This window comes from Poromitra crassiceps, assembly GCF_964638095.1.
Source record: "Poromitra crassiceps genome assembly, chromosome: 11".
In the NCBI taxonomy this organism is placed as follows: Eukaryota; Metazoa; Chordata; class Actinopteri; order Beryciformes; family Melamphaidae; genus Poromitra; species Poromitra crassiceps.
In genome coordinates this window covers 48,536,539-48,546,890 of record NC_139643.1, presented here as the reverse complement: position 1 = coordinate 48,546,890, position 10,352 = coordinate 48,536,539, and positions in this window count along the sequence as shown.

The following is a 10,352-nucleotide window of genomic DNA, read 5'->3' as shown; positions in this document are numbered from 1 at the left end:
TCTCACAGATAATTGTAAAATAGCAGCGTTTTGGACCAATGTTGCTATGTTACAATTTCGGCTCCGAAACTGTAAAATGGTAACGTTCTGAGATTTTAGGGTTAGGGTTAGGGGAGGGGGAGGGGTTAGAAACGGAAAATCTCCGTAGACCACGCCCACCCCTGTAGAAACGTACGTTACTATTTTACAATTTTGGAGCCGAAATTGAACATTAGAACATTTTGTCCATTTTAAAGAAAAATGCTTCAATCTGGTGCACTTTGAGAGCAAAATTAAGAGGTTAGATCTATAAAGAACTACAGACATCATGTTAGATTAATATCCTCTTTACTGTGCTGTTGCTTTACAATGATACAAAAAATAAATGTCTCCCCATATAATATAATTTATATTCTGCATACAGGTCACATGGCAGAATACTGCTCAATTAAATACAATGGCCCATCTACACAAACATCACTTACAGGGGAGTTACTTACCCATTCACTTCAATAGAACTGTCCCCAAAGTCTAGCCCCAATCTAGCCCCAATGCAAAATGTGAACGTTGTGGTGAGTTATGTCTCTTCCTTCTATATAGCACACAGAGAGGAAGTAAATTGTTGCATTTCTGATCAACTGTCATATATCATATTATTTATGAGGGCTTTAAAACATCAATGACAGATGAATAGATCTGGGGGCCGGGGCTATTTTTCTTTTTTTTATGACCTCGGTGTCCTCAGTGGTAGCTACGGGCCTCATTGTAACATAGCAACGTTGCTCCAAAAACATTGCTATTTAAAAAAAAATTTGGAGATCGGGTTGTATTTTTCTTACCATGTCTCTTGGCTACGGGCTGATGCCTCTCAGCAGAATGAGCCGTCATGGGATGATCCTCGTCGATCTCAGTTATTTCAAGTTCCTCTCGTCGGGCACGACGGGCAGACCTCGCCATGCTGCAGCTCTCTCTGCTTGTGACGTCTGCTTCTGTGGCTTGACTCTATATGTTCCTCAGAACTCTGTCAGCATTTGCGTAAACCACACCTCTACACCACACTAAGACATGGCAGTTATGGGTAAATCACACATCTAGACCACACTAACGCACATAGCTTTGGGGACTAGTTTTACGTGAGGGCGGGGTGCTGTAGAGATGACGCTCCACACATGTAATGTTGGCTACTGGCTCATGGAACCAGATTTACATCATAAATGATGATGATGATAAAATAGCGACAAACGCTGGTCGTTCACTCGCAAATCAAAAGTAAGCTACACATACTGTACAACAGGTCAACAGCAGCTGGACACTGGCTCATAAAACAACCAGATTGACTTGATATAAACAACGTCCACACAGCGACCACCACACTATACCCACTATACTGACTATACCACCGACAATATACTCACTATACCACCCACACTATACTAATTACACTCACTATACTTACTATACGTATATTTGTGAATCGATGCAGAATCGTGCACGTCCGCATCGCGATGCATCTTGCGACTATGATGACATCACGACGTCACGCATTATGATTGGCTGCAGCGGACAAACAGTGACGTTAGCTAGACTTTTGTCTGCATTAGCAAGCAACCTGATGATCTAACATTGCTAATGTTAGATACATTGATAACAGTGATAACATTAGAGAATGTTAGCTTGACCACCATTGACTGTTTTAGGTCTAAAGTGATGCACAAAATGGCTGTGACTTGTGCTATTGTGGTTTTGGCTTATTAGCTTGCCATTCACTTGTTGTCGGACATTTGAGCACGCTAATACATTAACGACCATAACCATTTTTGGCATGTTAAGCCGACATACAGCCAATCACAATGCGTGAAGTCATGATGTCATCTGTAGTCGCGGGACCCCAAACATATCTGGCAGGCCGAACACATGCGGTACCTACACCGGCCTCCCAGCATCACCTCCATCTCTCACACACCATCTGACGCCGGGTGGCAGCCATGTTGGCCCCTCCCTGCCAGCCCACACAGCAAGAGCAGCCATCTTGGTCCCGAGCCAAAAAAAACAGCAACCAGTATTACTTCCCGCTGCTCTGCAACAACATACACAACATGGGTGGTGGTTGTGACTTTGAGGTTGGTGTGTGTGTGTGTGTGTGTGTGTGTGTGTGTGTGTGTGTGTGTGTGTGTGTGTGTGGGTGTGTGTGTGTGTGTGTGTGTGTGTGTGTGTGTGTAGAGAGAGAGAGAGAGAAAAGAGAGAGAGATTGGTATTGGCATTTTTGGCTTGGATTGACACGAGTGGAAGGAGCTGAGTCCCAGCCTGGGGGGGGGGGAGGAGTCAAAAATGTGATGCTGACATTTTCAGTGACCTTGTTGAGAGTGACAGGTGATGCCACTTGCTGCCTGAAAGGACTACATTAGAAATGTTGAACAAGTAAAAATGCTAAGTTGAGAAATTAATCATTGTCATTATTATCACATAACTGCTAATAAGACCACACACACACACACACACACAAAAAAAAAAGTAATTTCGGGGAGCATTCAACTGTGCCGACACAAATGACTTAAACCACTTGAGGACTTGAAAGGAATTTTCCACGAGCTGGTAAGTATTTGTGTATTGATTTGAGGCTGAGCCCTATATAGCTGCAGCAGTAATACTGGATCAATACTCGTCAAGGCTGCGGTATGTGAATTGACACTTTAACTGTCACATGTTGGTAATAATGGGAAACTGTTTTGTGTCAGATATGACCTTATTACCAGACTGAATTGTTGACAGAAAGTAGTTTAGATAGGTCAGCATGCCCACAGGTTACAGTATATATATATATATATATATATATATATATATATATATATATATATATATATCTGGTGTAACAACTTCCACAGAAGTTATTTACCAGAACAGTTTCAGAAACTGTCACTGGAGATATCACTATGTTCCCTCAAAATCTCAATGGGAAGGTCAGCTTGCCTTGGATTTTATTCTGTTCTTCTGACACCCTACAAAGTCTATTTCCCTCAAAAGACCAGGAAACCCACTGAGAAACTCATTTAAACACTTGGCCATCCAGCCACCCACATTGACTCACCTGTTAACACCAGCAGCATGGTAGCTCAGAACACCTGTTAACACCAGCAGCATGGTAGCTCAGAACACCTGTTAACACCAGCAGCATGGTAGCTCAGAACACCTGTTAACACCAGCAGCATGGTAGCTCAGAACACCTGTTAACACCAGCAGCATGGTAGCTCAGAAGAACACCTGTTCACACCAGCAGCATGGTAGCTCAGAACACTTAAAACCAGCAGCATGGTAGCTCAGAACACCTGGTAACACCAGCAGCATGGTAGCTCAGAACACTTAAAACCAGCGGCATGGTAGCTCAGAACACCTGCTAACACCAGCAGCATGGTAGCTCAGAACACATGTTAACACCAGCAGCATGGTAGCTCAGAACACCTGTTAACACCAGCAGCATGGTAGCTCAGAACACATGTTAACACCAGCAGCATGGTAGCTCAGAACACCTGTTAACACCAGCAGCATGGTAGCTCAGAACACCTGTTAACACCAGCAGCATGGTAGCTCAGAACACCTGTTAACACCAGCAGCATGGTAGCTCAGAACACCTGTTAACACCAGCAGCATGGTAGCTCAGAACACCTGTTAACACCAGCAGCATGGTAGCTCACAACACCTGTTAACACCAGCAGCATGGTAGCTCAGAACACCTGTTAACACCAGCAGCATGGTAGCTCAGAACACATGTTAACACCAGCGGCATGGTAGCTCAGAACACCTGTTAACACCAGCAGCATGGTAGCTCAGAACACCTGTTAACACCAGCAGCAGCATGGTAGCTCAGAACACCTGTTAACACCAGCAGCATGGTAGCTCAGAACACCTGTTAACACCAGCAGCATGGTAGCTCAGAACACCTGTTAACACCAGCAGCATGGTAGCTCAGAACACCTGTTAACACCAGCAGCATGGTAGCTCAGAACACCTGTTAACACCAGCAGCATGGTAGCTCAGAACACCTGTTAACACCAGCAGCATGGTAGCTCAGAACACCTGTTAACACCAGCAGCATGGTAGCTCAGAACACATGTTAACACCAGCAGCATGGTAGCTCAGAACACATGTTAACACCAGCAGCATGGTAGCTCAGAACACCTGTTAACACCAGCAGCATGGTAGCTCACAACACCTGTTAACACCAGCAGCATGGTAGCTCAGAACACCTGTTAACACCAGCAGCATGGTAGCTCAGAACACCTGTTAACACCAGCAGCATGGTAGCTCAGAACACATGTTAACACCAGCAGCATGGTAGCTCAGAACACATGTTAACACCAGCAGCATGGTAGCTCAGAACACCTGTTCACACCAGCAGCATGGTAGCTCAGAACACCTGTTCACACCAGCAGCATGGTAGCTCAGAACACCTGTTCACACCAGCAGCATGGTAGCTCAGAACACCTGTTAACACCAGCAGCATGGTAGCTCAGAACACCTGTTAACACCAGCAGCATGGTAGCTCAGAACACCTGTTAACACCAGCAGCATGGTAGCTCAGAACACCTGTTAACACCAGCAGCATGGTAGCTCAGAACACCTGTTAACACCAGCAGCATGGTAGCTCAGAACACCTGTTAACACCAGCAGCATGGTAGCTCAGAACACCTGTTAACACCAGCAGCATGGTAGCTCAGAACACCTGTTAACACCAGCAGCATGGTAGCTCAGAACACCTGTTAACACCAGCAGCATGGTAGCTCAGAACACCTGTTAACACCAGCAGCATGGTAGCTCAGAACACCTGTTAACACCAGCAGCATGGTAGCTCAGAACACCTGTTAACACCAGCAGCAGCATGGTAGCTCAGAACACCTGTTAACACCAGCAGCATGGTAGCTCAGAACACCTGTTAACACCAGCAGCATGGTAGCTCAGAACACCTGTTAACACCAGCAGCATGGTAGCTCAGAACACCTGTTAACACCAGCAGCATGGTAGCTCAGAACACCTGTTAACACCAGCAGCATGGTAGCTCAGAACACCTGTTAACACCAGCAGCATGGTAGCTCAGAACACCTGTTAACACCAGCAGCATGGTAGCTCAGAACACATGTTAACACCAGCAGCATGGTAGCTCAGAACACATGTTAACACCAGCAGCATGGTAGCTCAGAACACCTGTTAACACCAGCAGCATGGTAGCTCACAACACCTGTTAACACCAGCAGCATGGTAGCTCAGAACACCTGTTAACACCAGCAGCATGGTAGCTCAGAACACCTGTTAACACCAGCAGCATGGTAGCTCAGAACACATGTTAACACCAGCAGCATGGTAGCTCAGAACACATGTTAACACCAGCAGCATGGTAGCTCAGAACACCTGTTCACACCAGCAGCATGGTAGCTCAGAACACCTGTTCACACCAGCAGCATGGTAGCTCAGAACACCTGTTCACACCAGCAGCATGGTAGCTCAGAACACCTGTTAACACCAGCAGCATGGTAGCTCAGAACACCTGTTAACACCAGCAGCATGGTAGCTCAGAACACCTGTTAACACCAGCAGCATGGTAGCTCAGAACACCTGTTAACACCAGCAGCATGGTAGCTCAGAACACCTGTTAACACCAGCAGCATGGTAGCTCAGAACACCTGTTAACACCAGCAGCATGGTAGCTCAGAACACCTGTTAACACCAGCAGCATGGTAGCTCAGAACACCTGTTAACACCAGCAGCATGGTAGCTCAGAACACCTGTTAACACCAGCAGCATGGTAGCTCAGAACACCTGTTAACACCAGCAGCATGGTAGCTCAGAACACCTGTTAACACCAGCAGCATGGTAGCTCAGAACACCTGTTAACACCAGCAGCATGGTAGCTCAGAATGCTGCTTGTCACCAGAGTTTTTGTTGCAGAAAGAATGATCTGTCAGTTGAAAGACTACCTGACTGCATGCCATTCTTCCATTCATTTCACTATCATCTATTATCAATATAAGATAAGTAAAAAGAGCAGAAAATGAGTCGTCTTCCCTCAATTTCATAAGAACATCATAGTTAACAGCAAATGGGGGAAATATTTAGCTTTGACAAGAAAGATGCCATTACCTCTCAATCAGACTCAAACCACGCCCGACTGCCAACTTGAATTCCATATAGTGTTATCACCAGAGTTGGGGGTAACGCGTTACAAAGTAACGCGTTACTGTAATCACATTACTTTTGTCGGTAACGAGTAGTGTAAGGCACTACTGTACCTAAGTGCAGTAATCACATTACAGTTACTAATCAAACGCTTACCTCGTTACATGCGTGAGAAAAGATCTCTTAATAGCAGATCCTGTGTCCCATCAGACAGGTCATTTAACTGCACAGCAGATTCAATCATGGTGCCAATATTTCAACTTTGTATTAGCATGCAGAACAGCACTATTAGTCGACACATAGCTTATCAGATAACTAACATCATGCATATAGAACAATAAATCATTTTAACCTCCAAAACACATTGACAAACAAACAATTGACACAAAAACACAGTAGGGTTTGCTGGGAACTCCGCCCACTTTCCTCTTCCACGGGTTAAATTTCCCAGAAGGCTTTGCATAACTTTTTACACTCTGTTTTACAATTAAATCAGGCTAAAGAGTGACTACTGGAGAGTCAGTTGACAGCCGGAACAGGGACGGCACCCGGGTAGCAGTATGGGTTAGCTCCCCAGCCTGCGTCTTCCGTGAGGAAGAAGCCCAAAACTGGCAAATTACGTGACAATGCATCTCAGGCGATGTTACGGAGTAACGCAAAAGTAATGTAACGAGTAGTGTAACGAATTACTTTCTCCAGGGAGTAATCAAGTAAAGTAAGGCATTACTTTTTTTGAAAGTAATGTGTAATGTGTAATATATTACTTTTTTGAGTAACGGACCCCAACTCTGGTTATCACACAAAGCATGAGAAGAGAGAACATCAGACGGAGGGACGCGTCTTTGCTCAGCTTCATCACAAAGGTGACATCATTTGAATTGATAAAGAAAGATGTCATTCCCTCTCTCGCCCCCAGGACTACATCCTTTCAAACCTGATGATCACAGATATAATAATAAGTCAAAAGCTCAGTGTTTAAAAACACCCTGTGACAAGGTGAGAGCGAAGGCATCTGAGCTGAAGTGAGATTTTCTAGTGGAGGACAGAAACGCCGACGCATTCGTCTCCTTCCCAGACTCCTAATAAATTGGTTTGAGCCTATTTTGGAACAAATTACCCTTCCCTCCCCTCCTAATTTTCCAATTTGCTGTGTCATTTATAGCTAATTGCGGACCGCACTGGGCCGTATTACTCTCACAAATAGGGTGATATAGTTTATTGAAGGTCTGCTCTATACAGAGAGGCTGCTAAACCAAACATCAATTGTAGAGACCTTATGGGAGATTCCCCCCCCCCCCCCCCCCCCCCCCCACAGAGGTAGGGGAGTATATTTGCAAAAAAGTGTTAATTATTCTCAAAGGCAATCCTCCTGCCTATTGCTCCGGCACCCATTATATGGTCACTATCTCCCCCCCCCCCCCCCTTCTGTGATAGATGTAATGAATGGGGTGAGCGTTCACTTCATTTCATCCCCCACGTCGTCGGCGCCTCTCCTTATACTATTTGCATCTCATATTCGGGCTAAAACCAAATAAGAAAAGCTTGTTTTCAGCGCGGCCCGGGCCGGGGTCCAGCATAGGAATGAGTGAAGTAGTTGTGAGGCCGGGGGGGGGGGGGGGGGGGGGGGGGGTTAGCGCCTCTCTGCTATGAGAGCCTTCCTCATCATCATCAGCCTGTTTGTGCGTCCGTGCAGAGGTTGCATTTCCTCCTGCAAAACTTTGTGCCCTTGACTCTGCAAACTGTTCACAGTCAGAAAAAGGCTGACGATGGGAGTTTTTTTTCTTTATTCATCAAATCAGAGAGGCTGCTGCTGGACACACATAGGTCCAGCAGGACACACATAGGTCCAGCAGGCCCTGCTGGACACACATAGGTCCAGCAGGCCCCCGATTACAAAGCATCCGTCCTTCACGTCCAATTAACTTTGGGGAAACAAAGGAGAAGGCTGTGCTGTTACAATAAGACCCTCTTCACAGCAGCAGGCTGATGACCGGTCAGCCTGGGTATGTTGTTGACCCTGCAAACTGCTTACCAAGCTGGCTGGCTCAGGTCCAAAACACACTTCTCCTCATTTACAAACACCAACTCTGGGCACGGTGGCGCGGTGGTAAGCGCTGTCGCCTCGCAGCTAGAAGGTCCTGGGTTCGATTCCCAACCACGGGACGCCGTGAGCGCTGAAGGAGTGCGTGTCCTCGTGTGCCCCGCCGCCCGGGTGGGGTCGTCAAAAAAAAAGGGCCTTTCTGTGTGGAGTTTGCATGTTCTCCCCGGGTTTCCTTCATATAGGAACCCCCTTCACCAAAACATGCAGTACCCTGGTCGCTGAAGTGGTGCCTCCTCTGGTCGTTCGGGGCGCCTGTTCGGAGGGAGGGGAACTCGTTGGAATAGCGTGATCCTCCCACGTGCTATGTCCTACCGGTGAAGCTTCCCCTGTCAGGTGAAAAGAAGCGGCTGGCTAACTGCCCATGTCTCGGAGGAAGCATGGAGCCAGTTTCGGCTCTCCCCAGATCGGCAGAGCAGCAACCAGGATAAATAAATAAAAAAAATTGCACTAACGGGGGATAAAAATGGGATAAAGATTGTCTAACGTAATTGTGAGATTGTTATTTTTTAATTATTTTTTAATTATAACTTTCAGAGGCACCAAGGGCAAGGGGCCAATCAAGTGAAATGATGTCTCCATGCAATCAGCAAATGGCAGGATGAACCTCCCGCCTCTCCTCAGAGCTGATTTTCAGAGCCTGATTTTCACAGGATCCTTTCGGCAGCAGATGTTCCTCTCCTCCCCGCCCATCGTCAAGGGTGCCTCAGCGACAGAGGGGCCGGCCATCAAAACACCATCAGGAGCAGACCAACACGTGCCCAGAATGCATCATGCGGGGGGGGGGGGGGGGGGGGGCCCTCGCGTAATCCCATTTTACCTCTCCCTCCCTTCTGCCACCTCAGCCCCTGTCCTCGCACCTCTCTATCACCAAACCTCAGCCCCTGTCCTCACACCTCTCCATCACCAAACCTCAGCCCCTGTCCTCGCACCTCTCTATCACCAAACCTCAGCCCCTGTCCTCGCACCTCTCCATCACCAAACCTCAGCCCCTGTCCTCGCACCTCTCCCTCCCTTCTGCCACCTCAGCCCCTGTCCTCGCACCTCTCCATCACCAAACCTCAGCCCCTGTCCTCGCACCTCTCTATCACCAAACCTCAGCCCCTGTCCTCGCACCTCTCCATCACCAAACCTTGGTAGACAGAACAAAGCACCGTGACGTCTTTTTGGTTTTGTTTTTCCGCTGACAACAGCAGACAAAACAACTCGGCGACAGACGAGTGTCGACCCCGTTGCCCTCCGGTGGCAGACGGAGGTGTGTGCGTCATGTGAATAAATCGATTAGACGAACACATGACGGATGGGGTTTATAGGGGGGCACGACGCAGCGGAGAATTAATTTGGCGAGGAGGAGAACATGTCTCCTCCGGGTCCATTCGTCTTGGCTGAGAATTTGGCAATTCCCCCCGCGTCCGGGGGCTCAATTAACAAACGTTTCCAGCAGTTTGGGGGAGGGAAAACGTGCGGTGACGGATACCTCGCGTTCCTGTGTCAGACGCTCGTGTTAATGATAACAGATTTTAGGAATACAAAATGAGAAAGAGGGAAAGAGACAGTGTCAGTAGGGAGGGGTGCAGTTAAAGGGGTGAAAGAGGGTAGAGCTGAGAAGATCGGGCCAAAAAAAAAAAAAGCCCGACCACCTGACCCAAGCCCGTTCTGTCTGAGCCCGACCCGGCCCGGCCCATCCCATTGGTTGCATTTATGGGGCCAAGGCCAGCCCGAACCTGAAAATGTCTTAGTAAGTTGGCTGTTTACCTAAACTATAACCCTGTTGTCTGTTCAGTCTTATGAACACATAAGGTTTTAAGGTTACAATCTTATATAACATTCTGTTTATCACACCAAATATTACCCCAATTATATATTTTTTTTAAAGAGTATTAAATCTGACCACGAGCCTAACCCGGCCTGACCCGGGCCTGGGGAATGGAGGGGAAATTCCGGCTGGACCCATGCACGGGCCGGTCTCGGGTTCGGGCAGATCATCTAGGTTAGGGAGTGAGAGATAGGATGGGTGGAGCTAACAGAGAGCTGTGGAGAGGCATGGCCCAAGGAAATCTGGATAATATCACTCCTAATACTGTAATAGCGTCAGTAAAATTAGCATAAA